Below are 21,579 nucleotides of genomic sequence, written 5' to 3' on the forward strand. Positions count from 1 at the left end.
ATTGGCTGTGTAAGGAGAGGTATAAATCCGTAAGTAATACCTTTATCCAGAGCTCATCCCAAGACAACGCAATCAGATTGAATGCTGGCAGGAAAACTGTCTGGGTTGGACTTATCAAGAAATAAGATGGTTAGTCTCCAATGGAATTTGGAGGTAATTTTGGCCATGGAAGGTATTCACCTTAAGTGCTGACTCTGGTAACTCCACCTAAGATGCAATAGCACTATATAAAATGAACAGCACAGGGAAAAGGTCACAAACAGCATAATTAGCTCATAATAAAAATAGCTAACACTTTATAGCACTGCTCTAAGCATTTTTACCTCTATTAACTCATTTAACCCTTAAAAAAACACCCCTAAGAAGTCAGAAGGCAGAAGTCTTTATAGATGACAGAAATATGACCTGCCCAAGGCCACACAGCTAATAAGTGGCAGAAACCAGGGTATGAAAATATAAATGTGTTTCGTTCTCCCTACTGCAAAGTGACTCTCCTCTTTGCAAGCTCAGAAAGGTAACTGTGTCTATGTATAACATTGTCTTGAGTGTGTTTTTTGTGGGTCAGAGACAAAAACAGGCTTGCCAGTAGAGAAGATAATGTCCTTCCTAGCTTTTTTTTTTTTTCTTTTCCCCCAAAGCTTTGCCTCTCTGAGGGATGTTATGATGGGTTATACCATACCAAGAGAAGTAAAGTTGTTTGGACCTTTACAAGTAACTTGAATTGAGGACAGGTGAATGTTTATCTGACCAGATGATGAGGACAAAATCCTTCATGGTTTTCACAAAAGCTGGTTCATGCCTAGTAGTCATCAGTGACTGGGATGGTAATTGAACTGTTAGAGCTTTAGCCCTGAGAACCACAGTGCCACTCAAACTTGGCACGGAAGCCTAGGAATTGTGCCTTCAAGTAACATCAGAGCTGGAACAATAAGCCTGGAAGTGGTAACCTGTGTAGACCAGAGACAAATGGACCTTTCCCTGAAAACGCTGCCCTGCGAGGACATCCTGAGCCTTTGTATGACCCTATAGGGGTAAGGTTAGAAGTGGAAGAAGTTCAGGTAAGGACAGAGATTGAATTTTCTGCTATTACAGATGAAACATGATTTGGATAGCCAAAAAGAATGCGACATTTCTTGCCCTGTGGTGTTGAAAAATAAAATGCATCCCTGCTACACAGATAAGGAGCCAATTTCTTGAGAGAGGGGACTAGGGTTAACCTTGGTAAGAAAGCAGTGGAAAGGAGGTCCTGTGGAGGTAAAGGAGGTGATGAAACAAATTAGGCCTCCACATAGATAACATTTCTGAACAAAACAAGATAAGGGAACAAAGGCATATTCTTGGCCGACTAGAGATAGAGGAACAAAGAAGAGACCACTGTGAGTGGCCTCCTGAGAGAGTGATGGGCAGGGAGGGGAGCTGCTTGATGGAAGGGAGGGAGGGGAAAACTGGGAGGAAAAGTGCTTAAGCGTGTATAATCAACATGCTGCTTTAAATCTGCCTGCTTTCATATACCTATGGCTGATTCATGTTGACGTTTGACAGAAAACAACAAAATTCTGCAAAGCAATTATCCTTCAATGAAAAAATTAATTAATTTTTAAAAATCTGCCTGCTTTGGAAGGCTTCCCCCACACACACTGATGGACTGATAATAGAAAAGACAGGACCGCAGGTAGATGGGGAGTTCGGTTTCATGACCCTGTTCAACACCAAAGTGGCCTCATCTCTCCAGGAATTACTAAAGACAGCAAGACTGTCTATGACACATAACTGATGTCATAATATGCGTGATGCATGTGGGGTGGGAGGGCAATAGAAGAATTGGTAGAGAAGGTAAGTGAGGCAGAGCTTGCAGAGACAATGGGCTCAGGTGGCCTAGCATCCTAAGGACAGAATCAGGGCCCATTCTACTATGATTTCATCAGGATTCAATAGGAGATAACAGTTTTGATAAAAGAGAAGTGTAGAGATTCCAAGCCCAGTCCCAGTCCTAAAGTTAACAAGTAGGAGAAATAGACTACAGTGGGTGGAGAAGGGGGAAGGAACAGAGTCTAGACTGTCCATGAAATCAACAGAGAGAGAGACAAGAAGGGAGCTGGCCCCCAGAGGCCTCCCAGTGCCCACAGCTGATGTAGCCTCTACTGGAAACAGTCTGGGATGACATCACCTCATTCTAAGCGGCGCAAAGGTGTGTTTTATCAGGAAAGGGGTTAGCGGTGATGGTGAGCAATTCTAATAAGCCTGCCTGAGCTCAGGCTTATTCTCAGAGCCCAGTGCCAGAGAGAAGGATGCACAGAGAAAGAACTCAGGAAGACTGCAGAGGGTCCACCTAGAGAACAAATCAACATATGTGTGAGGAAGCTTCTCTAAGCATAGGGAGAGAAACGCCCAAAAGGATTACAACAGTACTCAGTATTAGTGGCTTCTCCCAACAGCCTGAATGAAAAATCTCATAATTCATGGGGCATTGGTTACATTACTAACAAGGGTCTTGCTTGAGTAGTATGAAAAAATTAATCCTAGACAAAAGGCTGCTATGGTTCCACCTAGCAAAGTTTAAAAACAAGACCAACATGGATTAAAATTTTTCCTAGAAATTTACTATGTTCTAGAAAAACTCTCAAGAACATTTAGTCTCAAGAACAGTTCAGTCGCTCAGTCGTGTCCAACTCTTTGTGAACCCATGGACTGCAGCACGCCAGGCCTCCCTATCCATCACCAACTCCCAGAGGTTAATCAAACTCGTGTCCATTGAGTCAGTGATGCCATCCAACCATCTCATCCTCTGTCGTCCCCTTCTCCTCCTGCCCTCAGTCTTTCCCAGCATCAGGGTCTTTTCCAATGAGTCAGCTCTTCACATTAGGTGGCCAAAATATTGGAGTTTCAGCTTCAGCATCAGTCCTTCCAATGAATATTCAGGACTGATCTCCTTTAGGATGGACTGGTTGGATCTCCTTGCAGTCCAAGGGACTCTCAAGAGTCTTCTCCAACACCACAGTTCAAAAGCATCAATTCTTCGGTGTTCAGCTTTCTTTATAGTCCAACTCTCACATCCATATGTGACTACTGGAAAAATCATAGCCTTGACTACAGACCTTTGCTGGCAAAGTAATGTCTCTGCTTTTTAATATGCTGTCTAGGTTGGTCATAGTTTTTCTTCCAAGGAGTAAGCGTCTTTTAATTTCATGGCTGCAGTCACCATCAGCAGTGATTCTGGAGCCCAAAAAAATAAAGTCTGACACTGTTTCCACTGTTTCCCCATCTATTTGTCATGAAGTGATGGGACCAGATGCCATGATCTTAGTTTTCTGAATGTTGAATTTTATGCCAACTTTTTCACTCTCCTCTTTCACTTTCATCAAGAGGCTCTTTAGTTCTTCTTCGCTTTCTGCCATAAGGGTGGCGTCATCTGCATGTCTGAGGTTATTGATATTTCTCCCGGCAATCTTGATTCCAGCTTGTGCTTCATCCAGCCCAGCATTTGTCATGATGTACTCTGCATATAAGTTAAATAAGCAGGGTGACAATATACAGCCTTGACGTATTCCTTTCCCTATATGGAACCAGTCTGTTGTTCCATGTCCAATTCTAACTGTTGCTTCCTGACCTGCATACAGATTTCTCAAGAGGCAGGTCAAGTGGTCTGGTATTCCCATCTCTTTAAGAATTTTCCAGAGTTATAAGCATATGTATATAAAATTATAAACTTAAAAAATTATAAACCCTAAAGCCACCACTAACATAACACAATGAAGAGCTATAGCTAACAAATCAACAAAGGGAAAAAATCAAATCATAAAAAATGTTCAGTCTAAGACTTCTCTGGTGGTCCAGTGGTTAAGACTCCACCTGCCAATGTAGGGGACACAGGTTCGATCTCTGGTTTGGGAAGATTCCACATGCGGCAGGGCACCTAAGCTGTGTGCTCCAGAGCCCATAAGCCACAACTGCTGAGACCCTGTGCCACAACTACTGGAGCCCATGCACCCAAGAGCCCATGCTCCATGACAAGAAAAGCCACCACAATGAGAAGCCCAGGTACCGCAATTAGAGTAGCCCCTGCTCACCCCAACTAGAGAAAGCCTGCATGTAGCAGTGAAGACACAGCATAGCCCAAAAATAAATAGAATTTTTTTAAAATATTCAATCCAAGAGAAGGTAGAAAAAAGGAAAAGAAACCTTGAATGAGACAGTAAAGCAGGATGTTGCCCACATATATGTGTAAGTCAAACATATCAATAATCAAATTAAATGTAATAGCCTAAATTTCCTAACTAAAAATCAGAAATTGTCAACTTGGATAAAAAAGTAATATCCAATTATATCTGCCTATAAGAAAATAATTTTAAATATAAAGATAAGATTAAAGGTAAGAAGATGAAGCTATGTATACCATGCTAATATTAATCAAAATATTAATCAAAATAAAGGTAAGGAAGCTATATTAATAACAGACAATGTTAGATTTCAGAGAAAAACCTACAAAAATTAAATATTGACACTTAATAGTAATATAGAGGTCAGTTCAAGAGGATATAATAATTCTAAGTATTTACACACATAAACACAAAGCTTCAAAATACATAAATCCAAAATTGATAGAACCACAGTAAGAAATAGAAAAATTGTTATTTTTGTCAGATTTCAACAATCTTCTCTCAATAGTTGGTAAGCCATGCAATCAGAAAATTAGTAAGAAGATAGAAGACTTGAATAATACTATCAACAAATTTAACCTAATTGACGTTACTACAACACTCAACAACAGAATATACATTCTTTTCAAGCTCACATAGAATATATACTAAAACAGATAATATCATAGGTTATAAAACAAGACTCAACATATGTATATGGATTCAAGTCATACAAAGTATGTTCTCTGACCAAATGGGATTAAATTACAAACCAATAGTTAGAGATAATCTTCCAAATATTTGGAAAGTAAATAACACACTTCTAAACAACCCATGAGTTAAAGAAATCCAAAGAGTATTCTGAATTCAATGAAAACGAAAACACAATTTATTCAAAATTTGTTGGATGCAAACAAATTTGTAAGGAAAATTTATGGTTTGCTTATATTAGAAAATTAGAAAAGTCTCAAATCAATAACTTCAGCTTCCACTATAAGAAAAAGAGGAGAAAATAAAACCTAAGATAAGCATAAGAAAGGAAATAAACATCAGCATGGAAATCAGTAAATTAGAAGAAAAAAAAAAAAACACTGAAAAACAATAAAACAAAAACTCAGTTCCTTTACAAGCTCAATAACTAACATTGCAAACCTTTATCTGCTAATCAGAAACAAAAGAGAGAAGACACGTATTTCCAATATTAGAAATAAGACAGGTGATATGACTGATTCTACATACAGTCAAAGGATAATAAGGAATATTGTGAACAATTTTATGCCGATATATTTGACAACTTAGATAAGACAGATAAATGAGTCAAGGACACAAAATTTCAAAGTTTACACAGGGAGGCCTGGCGTGCTGCAGTCCACGGGGTCGCAAAGAGTCAGACACGACTGAGCGACTAAACTCAGCTGAACTGAACTGATGAAACTTAGACTACTTGAATAGCACTTTTATCAAATGAAATTGTTGTTAAAAAAAAAAAAAACCTCCCACACAAAGCATACTCCAGGTTCTGGTAGCTTCACGGGAAATTCCTACCAAATATTTAAGGAACTAGTAATACCAATTCTAGAAAAACTCTTCCAGAAAGTTGTAAGAGAAGTGAATACTCCTTAACTAATTCTATGAGGCCCATTACTCTGGTTTAAAAAAAAAGAAAGACAGATATACAAAAACAGGAAACAACAGCCCAGTGTCACTCATGAATAAAGATGAAAAAATCTTAATAATATGTGAGCATATTAAATTCAACAATGTATAAAAAGGATAATACATCATGACCAGGTGAGGATTGTCCCAGGAAAGGAAGTCTGGTTTAACATTTGAAAATCAGTCAAAGTAATTTATGATAATTAGAATATTTTAAAGGAAAAAAATATAATTATTACAACTGATGCAGAAAAAGCATTCAAAAAGTTCAATATCCATTTCTGATTTTAAAAAAAAAAAGAGGAAATAAAACCTCTAGGCAAACTAAGAATAGAACTCCTCAATCAGATAAAGAACATCTACAAAAATAATATAGCTATCATAATTCTTAATGGTGAAAGACTAAATATTTTACCCCTAAGTTCAGGAATAAGCAAGGAAAGTTCATTTTTGTCATTTCTATTAAAGATTGTCCTAAAGTTCCAGCCAGTGAGTGAAGGAAGAAAAAATAAAGACATTCAGGATTAAGCAAAGCTACTTTAATCAGCAGGGAACATGATCATCTATCTAAATATAATTAAATAATTGTTAAATGTTTTTCAAAATCCCATGTAACCCCCTCAAAAAACATTACTGGAACTACTGTAAGAGTTTAACAATAATGCAGCATTCAAGATCAATATACTTAAAAATTGTATTCATACATACCAGCAAGAAGGCAAGAAGTACTCAGAACTTAAAATTTTAAAACAATATTATTTTCAATAGTATCGAAAATTATGGAATACACAGGGAAAATCTGACAAGAGATATGCAGGACATGTACACTGAAAACTACAAAACAATGCTGAGAAATATCCATGGTCTAAGTAAATGGAGAAATATATCACACGTGTGAATCAAAAGACTCAATACTGTAAAGATGCAAAATCTTCTCAAAGTGATTTGTAGATTCAACCTATTCCTAGTGAAAATCCCAGCAGACTTTTTCTGGTTCTAAAATTCATTCAGAAATTCAAAAGACCTAGAATAACCAAGATAGTTGTGAATGAGAAGAAAAAATGTTGGAAGTCTTAACACTACCTGACTGTAAGACAACCTGTAGACAATAATCAAGATGGTTTGTGATTGGTTAGCAAGTAGACAAAGAGATCAGTGGAAGAGAATAGAGAATCCAGAAATAGACCTGAAAATGTATGGACAATTAATCTTTTACAGATATTCAAATATAATCCAACTGAAAAAGAACAAACTTCTCAACAAATAATCATACAAATATACATAAATATACATACAAACATCCTAACTCATTCTACAGAGCCAGCATCACTCTATTACCAAAACCAGTCAAAGAAATTACAAGCAAAGAGAAACCAGTATCTCTCATGAACATAAATACAAAAGTCCTCAAAGGAACATTAGTAAACTAAATCTAACAATGTAAAAAAAGAATATCATCATAAGCAAGTGAGATTTATCCCAGGTATGCAAGGCTAGTTCATCATTTGAAAATCAATTAACATAATTTATCACATCAACAGATTAAAACATAAAAATCACATAATCATATCAACATGTGAAGAAAAAGCATTTGAAAAAATCCAACATCTATTCATGATAAAAACTTGCAGCAAACTAGGAATAGAGGGAAACTTCCTCAACATGATAAAGAATAATGACAAATATTCTACAGCTAGCAACATATTTAATGATGAGAAATTTGAAGCTTTCCTATTAAAATAAGATACAAGGCAAGATAACCTCCCTCATCGGTAGTTTTCAACATTGCTCTGGAAGTTTTGTTCTAATAAGGAGACTATTTGGCAGTTTTCTTACAAAACTAAACATTCTATATGATCTAGCAGTTGCACTCCTTGCTACTTACCCAAAAGAGTCAAAAACTTATGTCTACACAAAAACCTGTACATGAATGCTTATAAGCAAGATGCTTATTCATAATTCACTAATTCCCAAAGCTTGGAGGCAAGTAAGATGTCCTTAGGAGGTGAATAGATAAATAAACTGTGGTACATCCAGCAATGAAATATTATTTAGCACTAAAAAGAAATGAGCTATCAAGCCATGAAAAGATAAGGAGAAACTTTAAATACGTATTTAACTAAAAGACACCAACCTGATAAAACTGCATACAGTATGACTTCAACTACATGACATTTTGGAAAAAACAAAACCTGATTAAGTTAACAAGTTGGAGACAGTTAAAAAGATCAGTGGTTGCCAGAGGTTAGAGAGGGAGGGATGAAGAAGCAGAGCACAGAGGATTTTCAAGGCAGTAAAACTGCTCTGTGTGATACCATAATGATGGATACATCTCATTACACATTTACCCAAACCCGCAGAATGTACAGCACCAAGAGTGAGCTTTTATGTGAACCGTGATTGTGTGATTAGGACATGTTAACATAGGTTCATCAATTATAACAAAGGTACCACTGTTAATGGGGGAGCCTACACATGTGTGAGGGCAGGGAGTATATGGGAAATCTTTGGCCCTTCCCCTCAGTTTTGCTGGGAACCTAAAACTCTTTCAAAGACAAAGTCTTAATTTTAAAAAGAAAGAAAAAACAGTATTAGTATAATCCTTTCTACCATGATCATAAAGGCACAGAAATGAAACTGGTTCTGATCTAAAGATAGATCCCAACAGAAGATCTAGGAGTGGGCAGTTGGAGACGCAGTACAGGACAGAATAAAAGCTTGAGTCTGGGGGGCAGACAGAAATAGGTTAAAATTCTATCTCTGCCACTAACTAGACCTAAGCAAGTGCCTAGCCTTCCTTGAGTTTCCAGATTCCTCCTCGATAAACAATGGTAGTGCACCAGCCTCCTAGGAGGGCTGGGGGGACAAATGAAATGATACAGGGGAAAATGGAAAATCAACTCTGTATACATACTTACACGGCAGCTTTTGAAAAGAAATGGAAAAACACAGCAAAGGTCTGAACCAGGAGAGGATGCTGAACGATACCTGGTCACTGGAGGCAAAAGTGAAGCCCTAAGGCACTATGCACTTCAGTGTGACCCTTGAGTACCAGGCTCTCTGCAAAACCTTGAGAGGATTGACTCCTTGGTTCTGTTTTCAGGATGAAATTGTAATAGAAGAAAGTGTGAAGACTCTTTTCTTCTTATCTTTTTTTTTTTTTTAATAAACTAGCTAAATGCATTATTCTTCCTGAGTTGCTAATGGAACCATTCCACTGGCCACAGCATGTACTTAGCAGAACTGTCATAAGTGTTTAGAAACAAGAATATCCCTCTACTGATGAAGATGTCCTGTCCTTGAAAAGTGGAGCATCTTGGGGACGAACAGTGATGCTAGGGGACAGAAAGTAATCTGGTCACAGCAAGGGAGAGACAGACAGAAAACTAGACATATTTGCTTGCATAAAGCAGCAGATGCAAGGCTGATTTGACCTCTGAAGGTCATGCTCCCCACAACATCCTCTTTTTAGGGGTTGCCTTGCCTGTGGAGTACAGGCTGTCAGAGTATAATTTTCCAAAGTTAAAAACATAAATCTCATATAAACAGTGAGTACATGTCAAAGTTTTATTCAGCTTATCAATGAAAGAATCGGCAGGGTGACAAAACTGGATACAGAAATCAATACATATAGGACCTTTTCTATATGCTGGATGAAGATTGCTGAATTAGGCAATAAAAGCATTACAACTGGGGTTATTTTTCTACTGCACATAAATCATTTGCAACTCTATGAGACAAAAGCAATTTGTAACTTGCCAATTATTAGTAAATAGTCAAAGTTACATACCCCTATGGCAGAAGTCAGGAAACTAAGGCCCACGAGCCAAATCGAGTCTGCCCCAGGTTTTTGTAAATTAAGTTTCATTGGGATAGAGTCACATGCATTCATTTATCTATTGTCCATGGCTTCTTTAAAGCTACAACAGCAGAGTTGAAAAACTGTAACAGAGACCATACAATCTGCAGAATCTAAATTATTTATTATTTGGCTCTTTAAAGAAAAAGTTTGCCAACCACTGCCCTAAAAAAATCCCAAATAACTCTTAGGTGGGCTTGTTAATCAGTACTCTAGCATGACATTGAAACCATATTCAGGGATCAAATAATTACAATGTGACACTTTAAGTATTTTACAATTTTATTTGTCTTACTATATCTCAATAAAACTGAAAAAATAAACAAAATAAAATTCTGAACCAGGAAAAAAACAAAAAGAAAAGTCAGAATCCTTTGGCTTTGCTGCCAAATATCACCTAGAAAGACAGACGGATTAATCTATCAGATAGATAGAGAGCTGTTTTGTGTTGCTGTTATTGTTGTTGTTTTTCTTTAACAAGGCTAATTACCAATAACTATAGCTAAGGAAATGCATGACTTTCCTTCGGAAAAGTTTTGTGTAGACTGCCTCCATTTCTAATGCAGACTAACAGAGGGGTTACGAAGATGCTGAGTCAAAGGGTAAAATGCCCAGAGACTCTCCTTTGCCCATAGCTTCATCTTTTTGGTTTACTTTTCCTTTGGTCAGGCCATGCCCACGTAGCATTGAGACCTGGGTTCACCCCTGTCTCTGATTGGGATGGCAGCTACTTCCTGAAAGTCCTGGAGGACACTTGGAGGCTCTCTTTGAGAATGCAGGACAAGAGAACCACAAGGATGTCCATCACAGAATTCATTACTGGCAACAAAGCAGAAATTATCTGAAATTTCAATGACAGAGCATGCTTAAATTAAAAAAAAGGCTTAAATCAAGTCACACAATGAATACTCTGCAGTCATTAGAAACTGTGATAATGCTGTGTATTTGTCAATAAAGGAAGACAGCCATTTTATACCATTGAAAGAAAAAAGCTGGCCTCAAACAGCAGACACAGTATGATTTATTGTTCTAAAGGATGAGTGTATGAAAAAATTTGGAAGCACAAGCATGAACTTAATAATAGCTACTATCACTGGATAGTGAATTTTGATTTTCTTCTTTGTGATCACCTGGTTTTCTTTATCCTAATTGTGCTACTGTAGGTATGAACAACTTGTATAATAAACAAAATTAAGGAATATTTTTAAAGGCTTTCCTCGTTGCAACTGTGTTATATTAGCTGTTTAGAGACAGCAACATGATTTTGTCTCACAATATATGTATCTATGTCAATATAAACTTTTTCATAACAAGCAGAATAAATGCATGCGTGCTCAGTCGCTTCAGTTGTGTCCAACTTTATGAGACTCTATGGACTGTAACCCACCAGGCTCCTCTTTCCACGGGATTCTCCAGGCAAGAATACTGGAGCGGGTTGCCATGACCTTCTCCAGGGGATCTTCCTGACCCAGGGATCGAACCAGTGACTCCTGCACTGGCAGGCAGGTTCTTTACACTAGTGCCACCTGGGAAGCCCCAGAGTATAAATATTCCCTGGTGGCTCAGATGATAAAGCATCTGCCTATAATGCGGGAGACCTGGGTTCAATCCCTGGGTCGGGCAGATCTCCTAGAGAAGGAAACGGCAACCCACTCCAGTGTTTTTGCCTGGAAAATCCCACGGACGGAGGAACCTGGTAGGCTACAGTTCATGGGGTTGCAAAGAGTCGGACACGACTGAGAGACCACTCACTCACTCAAATAATCTAATGCATCCATGTCATTATAAACCATTTTATATGAAGAGTAACTTTCCCAAAGATGACGAGCTATTATAGAGGAGCCAAAGAGAGAATGAAAGAAAGATTAGTGGAGTTTATGTGCATGGTATGGCAAATACTGTTGAGTCTAATTAGCTCTCTTTCAGAACATTGTTGATCCAATTAAGATTCTAATAATTTGACACAAATATAAACCAGTACTTCACATGATAGCATGCAGACTAACCCATATGATCTATCTAAAAGAATGTGTCATATAAAATGGCAATGTTTTAGCAACAACAAATATTAAAATGCAATAACATTCTTCTTCCTTTTCTCCCTTCCCCTCCTTGTTTTTCAAGTGACGTGCTAGACCTGCACCCAGCATCCTGTGTACTGCAATATGCCAGGCGCAGTAAGGGTACAAAGAACATGGACATCAATCCAACACCCCCATTCCAATTTGCTTAGATTTGCTGCCACATACAATCTGTTCCTGAGGTGAAATTATTCTACTTAAAACTACCTTACTAAGACTTATCTGATTTTACAAAACAGCAAATAGAAGATGACATGACTACCACAAGATACATGTTTAATACATCTCTTCGATTGCATAAATTTTAAATACAGTGAATCAATGTCTGTGTTTTAGTGACTGGTACTTCAAAATGGGGGAAAAAATGTTTTCTCTCCTCCTTTATCTAGAATAATAGAGGATAAGGACAGAAGTGAGTGTCCATTTTTGTTCTTATTTCTTCCCATGGCAGAGGACATGTGATCAAAGAAGGGACTGCAGAAAGAGGAAGATGCCTTGTAAATTTTATTAAAATATAAAATAGTGACACATTTCTCATTTTTCATATGAGAGCAGCACTGAATGGACAGACAGAACAAAGTAGGCTTGAGCTGGACAAAAGTTCATAGGGATGAATTATAGTAGATTCTGGTATCTTAGGTAAATTTTTAGGGAGCTGTATCTAAACCAAGAGGCTGTAGGATTTAGACAGACAAAGGAGAAAGAGCTAAATGCGTACACAATTAAAGGAGGTTTAGATGATTTATATTTTTAAATGCTAGTTGATTTATTCATGTTGCTATGTTAATGCATTTGAAATGAGCAATGACAAGGCAATTGGGAATATGCCTCAAGAATGATTCCACAGTGGAAATTTGCGGCCAGAGAGGCCTTTTTTTTCCAAAGTGACATCAGTTTTTCAATGAATTAATTGCAAATTTCAAGAATTATGAGATTTCCTAAGTTATTTGTATTAGGAAATGAACAGGAAAATGTAATTATTTTTCACCTCAAATAATATTTGAGGTCTGAAAAGAAGCTATGAGCTATGTCATATTTCTTGTATCTTTCTGACAGTTTGTAATTACTTTTAATGCTGCTGTTCTCTAAATTATTAATGCTAATCTGTCATGACAGGGGCTGAAGAGAACCAGTGATTATATGCCTTTTTACCAGCAAGTCTGGCTTTAAATAAATGTCTTAATCACAAGAAAATAGAAGAGTAGTTACTTTAAAAGAAATAGACTTGTACTTTCATTGGGGTCCTCCCATCCCTTAAAATAAAATAAATGCACATTGACAACAGTTCAGGCAGCATGACAATCTATGCAATAATTTCTGAAAGTGACATCGTGCAATGACATGTAGTGATTCACAGACTCACAGAGTTGTAAGGTGTCTTAAAGCTCATCAGCTTCCACTTGCCTTTCAATGCCTGAACCATCTCTATTAATCATGGCCGTTGCCTACCTGTTCTCTGCTTGAATATCCTCAGAATCACAGAATTCATTCCCTCCAAAGGCATTCATTTCTTTCTTATTTTTGTCAAGATCTTGCTTCCTATAAATTCTACCTCCTGGTCTTAGCTCTGTGTTTCAGCAGCACATAGAAGAGGCAGTTCTTCTCACCCCATACATTCTTGGCAACCCTTCAAATATTTGGATATATCCTCACTATTCTCTCTTCCACCATCTTGGACCTAGTTGGTTCTAACCAGTTTAATTTGTGTCCTTGGGCTATGTCATTTTTTTAAAGGCTGTGCCCTGCCCCCTTCCCTCTTGTTTCAGTAAGACTCTGTTAATCATCTCTAGTTTCCAATTGTTCATTTCCAGTGACTAACAAACTTTTCCAGTCCTTGGCCAGTCACTCCCAAATTCCTCTGTCAGGAGATGATCTCACTTCAATTCACCAAAGAATGGAGGCTCATTCCCTAATTTCCTCTTCTTCCATGTTTACACTATTCTTACTTACTTTACTTTTGTTTCAAAAAAAAGAGGCCTCTTATTTATCACCAAGGCTAATGCCACCATCTGAGCTATTCTCTCTTCCACTCTTCCATTCATTATATTTCCATTCTATATTTAATTTCTTTACAGACACTTCCTCAGTTTATCAATATGCTTGAGCTGTGGCTTCCTAAAGACTAAACTTCACTGCATCTTGCCTTTCTCTCAAAAAAACAAAACAAAACAAAACAATAACTGCCATCTTTTTCATTATTACCAACATCTGCAATCATTTTCTATAGACATATGTCTCCTTTATAAAATTATCAATGTCATTATAAATAAAAACACACACAGAGATTTAAAAAAGAGAGAGAGAGAAGTGCCATCCAAAGGTTTCAATTTCTGTGTGGTGAGAATGAATGATTAGTGAGAGCGGATTACTAATAATGAGGTGTCAATCAACTAAACTCAGAGATAAAGTGAAGGATGAGAGCAAGCCCTATTATCTAATAAACAAACGTTAACTCTCTGGAAAAGCTTTTTATTGTTCAACATCAACTCATATTTATGCAGACATTGGAATAAGGCTTATCTATCTATGAATATATTTTTTTACAAAAACACACGGACAGAATTTTGATGGTCTAAATTCTGTCACAAAATTGAAAGTGTGTCTTCTCCCCATTTTAAAATTCATTGTCAAAATTAAATGAATACTGCGTCCATATCCAACTTTAATTTTTAACTGGCATTAATAATATCAGAAATCAAACCTCTAGAATACATTCTTATGTTTGCTTGTCATCAACTCCTCTTAACATATCTACATTTTACATTTGTCCACTTCTCACCATTTCTTCACGGTCAATAAAATAAGATCATGATAGCAGGGAGGGGGTTCCTTACAGTAAGGGGTTATATTAAGGAATCAGAATCATGCAGACAATTTGACAATGATTAAAACTGTAAGGCTTTTAGCAGGCACTCAGCAAATAAACTTGTGTACATTCTTTCAATGAATCCTAGAAGATATAACAGTGTTCCATTCTACAGATGAGAAAATTGAAGTTCACAGAGGATAAATAATATGCCTCGGGTTACACAATCAATAAAGAGCAAAACTATGACTCAAATGCGAACTCTAAAAACTAATAATGTTGAGACTCCCCTGGGTGGTCCAGTGGTTAAGAATCCACCTGTCAATGCAGGGGACGCAGGTCTGATCCCTGGTCCAGGAAGATTCCATGTGCCATGGAGCAACTAAGCCCGCAGGCCACAATTACTGAGCCCACACACTCCAGGGCCCATGATGGGCAACAAAAGAAGCCACAACAATGAGAAGCCAGTGCACCACAACTAGAGAGTAGCGCCCACTCACCACAACTAGAGAGGCCCACATGCAGCAATGAAGGCCCAGTGCAGCCAAAAATTAATTAGCTAATTTAAAAAGTCAACACTCAGCTCTCTCTATAGTCCAACTCTCATATCTATACATGACTACTGGAAAAACCATAGCTTTGACTAGATGGACCTTTGTTGGCAAAGTAATGTCTCTGCTTTTTAATATGCTATCTAGGTTGGCCATAACTTTTCTTCCATGGAGCAAGGATCTTTTAACTTCACGGCTGCATTCACCATCTGCAGTGATTTTGGAGCCCCCCCCAAATAAAGTGAACCGTGAACTTCCAGATGTTCAAGCTGGTTTTAGAAAAGGCAGAGGAACCAGAGATTAAATTGCCAACATCCCATGGATCATCAAAAAAGCAAGAGAGTTCCAGAAAAACATCTATTTCTGCTTTATTGACTATGCCAATGCCTCTGACTGTGTGGATCACAATAAACTGTGGAAAATTCTGAAAGAGATGGGAATGCCAGACCACCCGACCTGCCTCTTGAGAAACCTGTATGCAGGTCAGGAAGTAACAGTTAGAATTGGACATGGAACAACAGACTGGTTCCAAATAGGAAAAGGAGTACGTCAAGGCTGTATATTGTCACCTTGCTTATTTAACTTATATACAGAGTACATCATGAGAAACGCTGGGCTGGAAGAAGCACAAGCTGGAATCAAGATTGCCGGGAGAAACAGCAATAACCTCAGATATGCAGATGACACCACCCTTATGGCATAAAGTGAAGAAAAACTAAAGGGCCTCTTGATGAAAGTGAAAGAAGAGAGTGAAAAAGTTGGCTTAAAGCTCAACATTCAGGAAACTAAGATCATGGCATCCGGTCCCATCACTTCATGGCAAATAGATGGGGAAACAGTGGAAACAGTGGCTGACTTTATTTTTCTGGGCTTCAAAATCACTGCAGATGGTGATTGCAGCCACGAAATTAAAAGACGCTTACTCCTTAGAAGGAAAGTTACGACCAACCTAGACAGCATATTGAAAAACAGAGACATTACTTTGTCAACAAAGGTCTGTCTAGTCAAGGCTATGGTTTTTCCAGTGGTCATGTATGGATGTGAGAGTTGGACTATAAAGAAAGCTGAACACCGAAGAATTGATGCTTTTGAACTGTGGTGTTGGAGAAGACTCTTGAGAGTCCCTTGGACTGCAAGGAGATCCAACCAGTCCATCCTAAAGGAAATCAGTCCTGAATATTCATTGGAAGGACTGATGCTGAAGCTGAAACTCCAATATTTTGGCCACCTAATGTGAAGAGCTGACTCATTGGAAAAGACCCTGATGCTGGGAAAGACTGAGGGCAGGAGGAGAAGGGGACGACAGAGGATGAGATGGTTGGATGGCATCACCAACTCAATGGACATGGGTTTGGGTGGACTCTGGGAGTTGGTGATGGACAGGGAGGCCTGGCATGCTGCAGTCCATGGGGTCGCAAAGAGTCGGACACGACTGAGCAACTAAACTGAACTGAACTGAATTAAAAAATTAATAGTCTTAACTAGCACATTCCACTCCTTTAGTATTATTTAAACTCTTTCCAATGAGTTTAAAATTAGGACTTGGAAGTGCAAAGAAGTGACTGATTTATCAAATCTCTCCTACATTGCTAATTGCAAGAACCTAGATCACATAGCATTTGGAGGAAAATAAGGTTTCCAATCATCCCAGCTCCTTTCCCAGGATCCACTTTTCCCTGGAAACCACTGGAGTTCTGAGTGGGGAGCCATGGGCAGGTAGGAAGTAATTAGAAATTAGAGTTTTCAGGATAGGAGAGAAAAGGGGCAAGAGCTTGAGTCCCTATTTCTTATTTGCCTAGTTCCTTCAGCTGTTTCCCCTCCACAATTAGGAAGCAGAGAATTAACAAAAACCTCTGCTGCTTTAGCATTTTTTCCTGAGTAGAACTTTAACAGCAGCTTCTGTACTCAGGGAACACAGCAATAATAGAGCACAGGATTCTCTTAGCAATGAAGAGGAATCATATTGGTAGCATCTACACTGAAAATCACTTCTCCCTACCCAAGGTAAAAGATTAAATTTAAATTAAAAACTACAAAGCCCACACCACTCCAAAGGCAGAGAGAACTTTCGCTGAGAACTTTTAGAGAAAACTTTTTCTGTACAAGCAGAAGACATTTTTTGCAGAACACATTTGCATTTGAAAGTACCAAGACATCCTAAATGTGCAGCATATGCACAGATCTGTGCAGTAGCAATTAGGAACAGAAATAACCAGTGCAACTGAATTAGAGTTGATGAGGTGTTTGGTGTTCAAGGCAGCCACTTCCTTTATATGACTAATCCCTACACATTTCTTGGGGTTTCAGATTAGATGTTGCTTTTTCTGTGAAGTTTTTCCAGACCCTCAAAGTCTAGATGTGCGCCCTTCTGATGGATTTCACCTTGCATTTCTCCTTCTCATAGATGGCATCTGTCACCTGAGATCAGTACCAGTAGAAAACTAATACACCATCCATCAATCTACTAACTATCTGTTTAGCTATTATCTATGATCACTTATCTATTATCTATCAGTCACTTATTGATTAGTAGTGGAGAGACCAGGGTTCAATCCCTGGGTTGGGAAGTTCCTCTGGAGAAGGGAATGGCAATCCACTCCAGTGTTCTTGCCTGGAGAATTCCATGGACAGAGAAGTCTGGTGGGCTACAGTTTATTGGGTCGCAAAGAGTTGGAGACAACTGAACGACTAACACACACACACACACATACAGTGTTAGTCTCATTCGTGTCCAACTCTTTGTGACCCCATGGACTGTAGTGCCCATGGAATTCTCCAGGCAAGAATACTGGAGTGGGTTGCCATTTTTCAGATCTTCCAGACCCAGGGATCGAACCCAGGGATCAAACCCAGGTCTCCTGCACTGCAGACAGATTCATTCCCCACATCTATTTTAGCCAGTCAATTTCAATTTGACTTATTGATCACAGAATCGGTTATCCATTACTTATCTATTATCTATCTAAATAGTATCTATCCATCTATCTTTGTTGCCTGAACTGGTTCATAATTCTTAACAGCAGGCGTTTCTCCCTGAACCTCCCACCCCCAATGCCACACTCACATACTTTCCTGCTGGGAAGGACAAGCAACAACCTCCAGAAAGCCTGAGAACCTCTCCAGTCTGCACTTGCCCTAGTGTCCCCATTTCTTCCCATAACTTCTTCCCTCTGTTTGGCCTTCACTCAGATAGACTGTTCAGCTCTGGGTCTTGGGTCCACCCCTGCATACCCAACTCCACTCCATAGGTAAGTACCCACAACCCCACCTCTAACCAACCCAAACTCAGTTACCTCAACCAGTGAGCAGTACCCCCAAAGGTATGGCTGTCTAAGAAGGACCCCAGAAAATCATCAGGACATAGTTCACTTACCTCTATGAATGGGATCCACTTTGTTCTCAATAAATCTTTTCGCTTTTTAAAGACCTGATTTCAAACAAATCTTTCAACTATTAAGAGATACTCAAAGCAGAAAACTGTCACTTACGTACACCTTTCTGGTACTAAGAAGCATTACATCTTTGAAAATGGTGCCAGCACAGGGCCAAGGGGTCTACTGGGATGTGTTAGCTTTCATGGTGACACTTAGGCAATATTTCTTTATAAAAGATACAGTGCTGTCCTTCTAAGATCACCTATCAGAACTGAAATGGCCATGTAAATCCAACCTCATAAAAGAAGAGTCAATTTTAACTATTGACACCCTTAGAAATATAGGTCTTACAGCATTTAACTTTCCATAGATATGAGGATTTTATATAAATATACAACTGTATGTATATATGAGTGTGTGTTAAAATATATTTAAGTTCTGAGTCCTTGCTTCATGTCAGGCATCAGACATACACAATATTACCTGCATTTTCTCCTATAATCCCTGGAACTCTATAAACTATTACCTGCCATTATCTGCTATTACCTGCATGTTGGAGATGAGAGGTTAGAAATTTGTCCAAGGTCACACAGCTAGAACAAAACTGAGCTGGAATATAAACCCAAGGTTTATTCTCTCAGCTACTACACTGTTTTCTTCTTACTATGGTGAGAGTCACTGGGGTGTGATGAAGCATCCTTGCTCCTTGGATAAATCACATCCCATTCCTTGTCTTTACTTGTGAAATGAGGGAGATGATGGTACATGTGCTCCCTCAAGCTCCATCAGATCTAATGGTCGGCAGTTTCCTGGAATAGTCCCTCTGGTTGGGTCCTGCTCTAATCATGATGCCAGAACCAGATGGGGGTTACTATATATCATCATTGCCTTTCTCTTTTCTGCACTAATCTCCTGATGTCATGCACATCATTGGGCTTCTCTTTTTCTAAAGATCATTTAAGACCCCAAGTAGTCACCCTTGATAATGTGTTCCAACGATACAGTACAAGGGGCAGCTTCAAGGTGATTTCCCTACACTGAGCACATGCCAAGCTCTAGAGATCACCCAACCAGCATTCTAGTTCTGGCAGGTAAATACAGTAAGATTAACACCAACAGCAAAAATAATCCAGGCTAGTGAGAGATAGATTGACCAGTTATTTATCAGAAAAGAACCAGATTGTAGCTGACAATACTCACTTCTAGCAATACCCTTCAGGAACAGTCCATCCTGACCCTGAACCACCAGAGGAGTAGTTTAGCGTGCCGTAAGGAGTATAAACACGTTTCATCTAAGTTGCCAACTCCAATTGATTATGAGTGGGCTCCTGGAGTGCGGAGGTGAAACACACTGGAAGACAGGTCTCAGCTCAGTAGGAAAGAGCACTGATCGATTAATGATGTCTGTTGGGGCAGAGCATCTGAAAAGAGACACAAGGGTCCCGGCTACTCACAGACCCCGCAAAATCAGTGGGTGGCACAGGCTGTGAAGTTAAGTTGGCATAGATTCAAACCGCAGCTCTCCCACTTACTAGTTTTATAATGCTGGGAAATTTTCTTAAACTTTCTGAGTGTCAGCTAAAATGGATTAGTTGTAAGAATAAAGATGGAAATGTTTGGGCACTGCTAGTAAAGACCCACTAAGTCATTGGCAGTTATCAGTTTTCCCAAATAAAAAGCAGTGAAAACACACTGCTAGTTGTAGCTGGGTGAAAATATTTTACTTCTCTCCATCCATTGGATTGGCGCAGAAGTCACAAACTGGCAGTAATGAGCTCAATCTCACCTTTATATCTACTTTAATGTGGCTCATATTGTTGGTTTGCACAGTCTCAATAATTCCTGAATTAGTTACAAGCTTGTTTAACATTTAAAAAAAAAAATCCATGTATCTTACTCTTTTGAAAAGCTTAATCTCACAACATTGGTCCCAAATGGCAACTATCAACTGGAGCTAACTAGCAGCTGCTCCCTTTGGAGAGTTCCTGAACCTTTTTTCTTTCCTTTCTTCATTGTGACATATGGCATATATTCAGGAAAGTGCATAAAATACATGAACAGTTTAAAGAGTAATTGTATACTGATGAACCTATTTGCAGGGAAGGAGTGGAGACACAGACATAGAGAATGTACTTGTGGACATAGCAGCAGGAGATGGTAGGACAAATTGAGGAAGTGGCATTGACATACATACACTACCGTGTGTCAGATAGCTAGTGAAAGTGAAAGCCACTCAGTCATGTCCGATTATTTGTGATCTCATGGACTATACAGTCCACAGAATTCTCCAGGCCAGAATACTGGAGTGGGTAGCCTTTCCCTTCTCCAGGGGATCTTCCCAATCCAGGGATCAAACCCAGGTCTCTCGCACTGCAGGCGGATTCTTTACCAGCTGAGCCACAAGGGAAACCCCGATAGCTAGTGGGAAGCTTCTATGTAACACAGGGAGCCCAGCCTGGTGCTCTGTGATGACCTAGAGGGGTGGGATGGGGGGGGGGGGGGTGGGATGGGAAAGAGGCCCAAGAGGGAGGGGATATATACACATATCATGACTGACTCACAATGTTGTATGGCAGAAACCAACACAATGTTGTAAAGCAATTATTCTCCAATTAAAAAAAGAAAGAAAGAAACAAAGTAATTGTAAAGCCAACATCTATGTAACCAAGTCCCAGGTCAAGAAGTAGAACATGGACAACACCCCCAGAAGACCATATGTCCTTCCAATAATAGCCTCTACTTCTCCCTGGGGTCACCACCATGCTAACCTTTGTGATAATCATGGATTGATTTTCAGTATGTTTTTACCATGGTTATGCATCTCTAAACTACATAGAGCTCTATGGACATGAATTCTGATGGAATGCCTTCTTTTGGGTCTAGCTACTTTTACTCAACATCGTGGTTGGAAGATCATGCTGGTGGACATACTCCATTTATTTTTGTTGCCATGTGGGTCATGCACTCTTCAATTTCACTCTCAGTCATCTCTCCACCTAGCCTTATTACAAGCATTTGGATTTGTGCTTTTATATCAGGATACACAACCCCCCCAGATACAGGAAAAATAATCACCATTATAAGCTTGTTCCATTCACTGATCACTCGAACCAGGA

General features: G+C 38.8%; 2 long non-coding RNA genes across 2 annotated transcripts in view; one reads left to right on the top strand and one right to left on the bottom strand.

Moving 5' to 3' along the window:
• Nucleotides 1-21,579, bottom strand: part of LOC145514952 (uncharacterized) — a 383,828-nt gene that overhangs the window by 146,944 nt on the left and 215,305 nt on the right. The window lies entirely within an intron of this gene.
• On the top strand, nt 1,804-12,926 carry LOC145513612 (uncharacterized). Its single transcript, XR_014059582.1, has 2 exons — nt 1,804-1,833; nt 11,776-12,926. It is a non-coding gene; the product is annotated as an uncharacterized LOC145513612 (long non-coding RNA).

This window comes from Giraffa tippelskirchi, chromosome 7 (assembly GCF_054371585.1).
Source record: "Giraffa tippelskirchi isolate mGirTip1 chromosome 7, T2T-mGirTip1v1.2.pri, whole genome shotgun sequence".
NCBI classification, from domain to species: domain Eukaryota; kingdom Metazoa; phylum Chordata; class Mammalia; order Artiodactyla; family Giraffidae; genus Giraffa; species Giraffa tippelskirchi.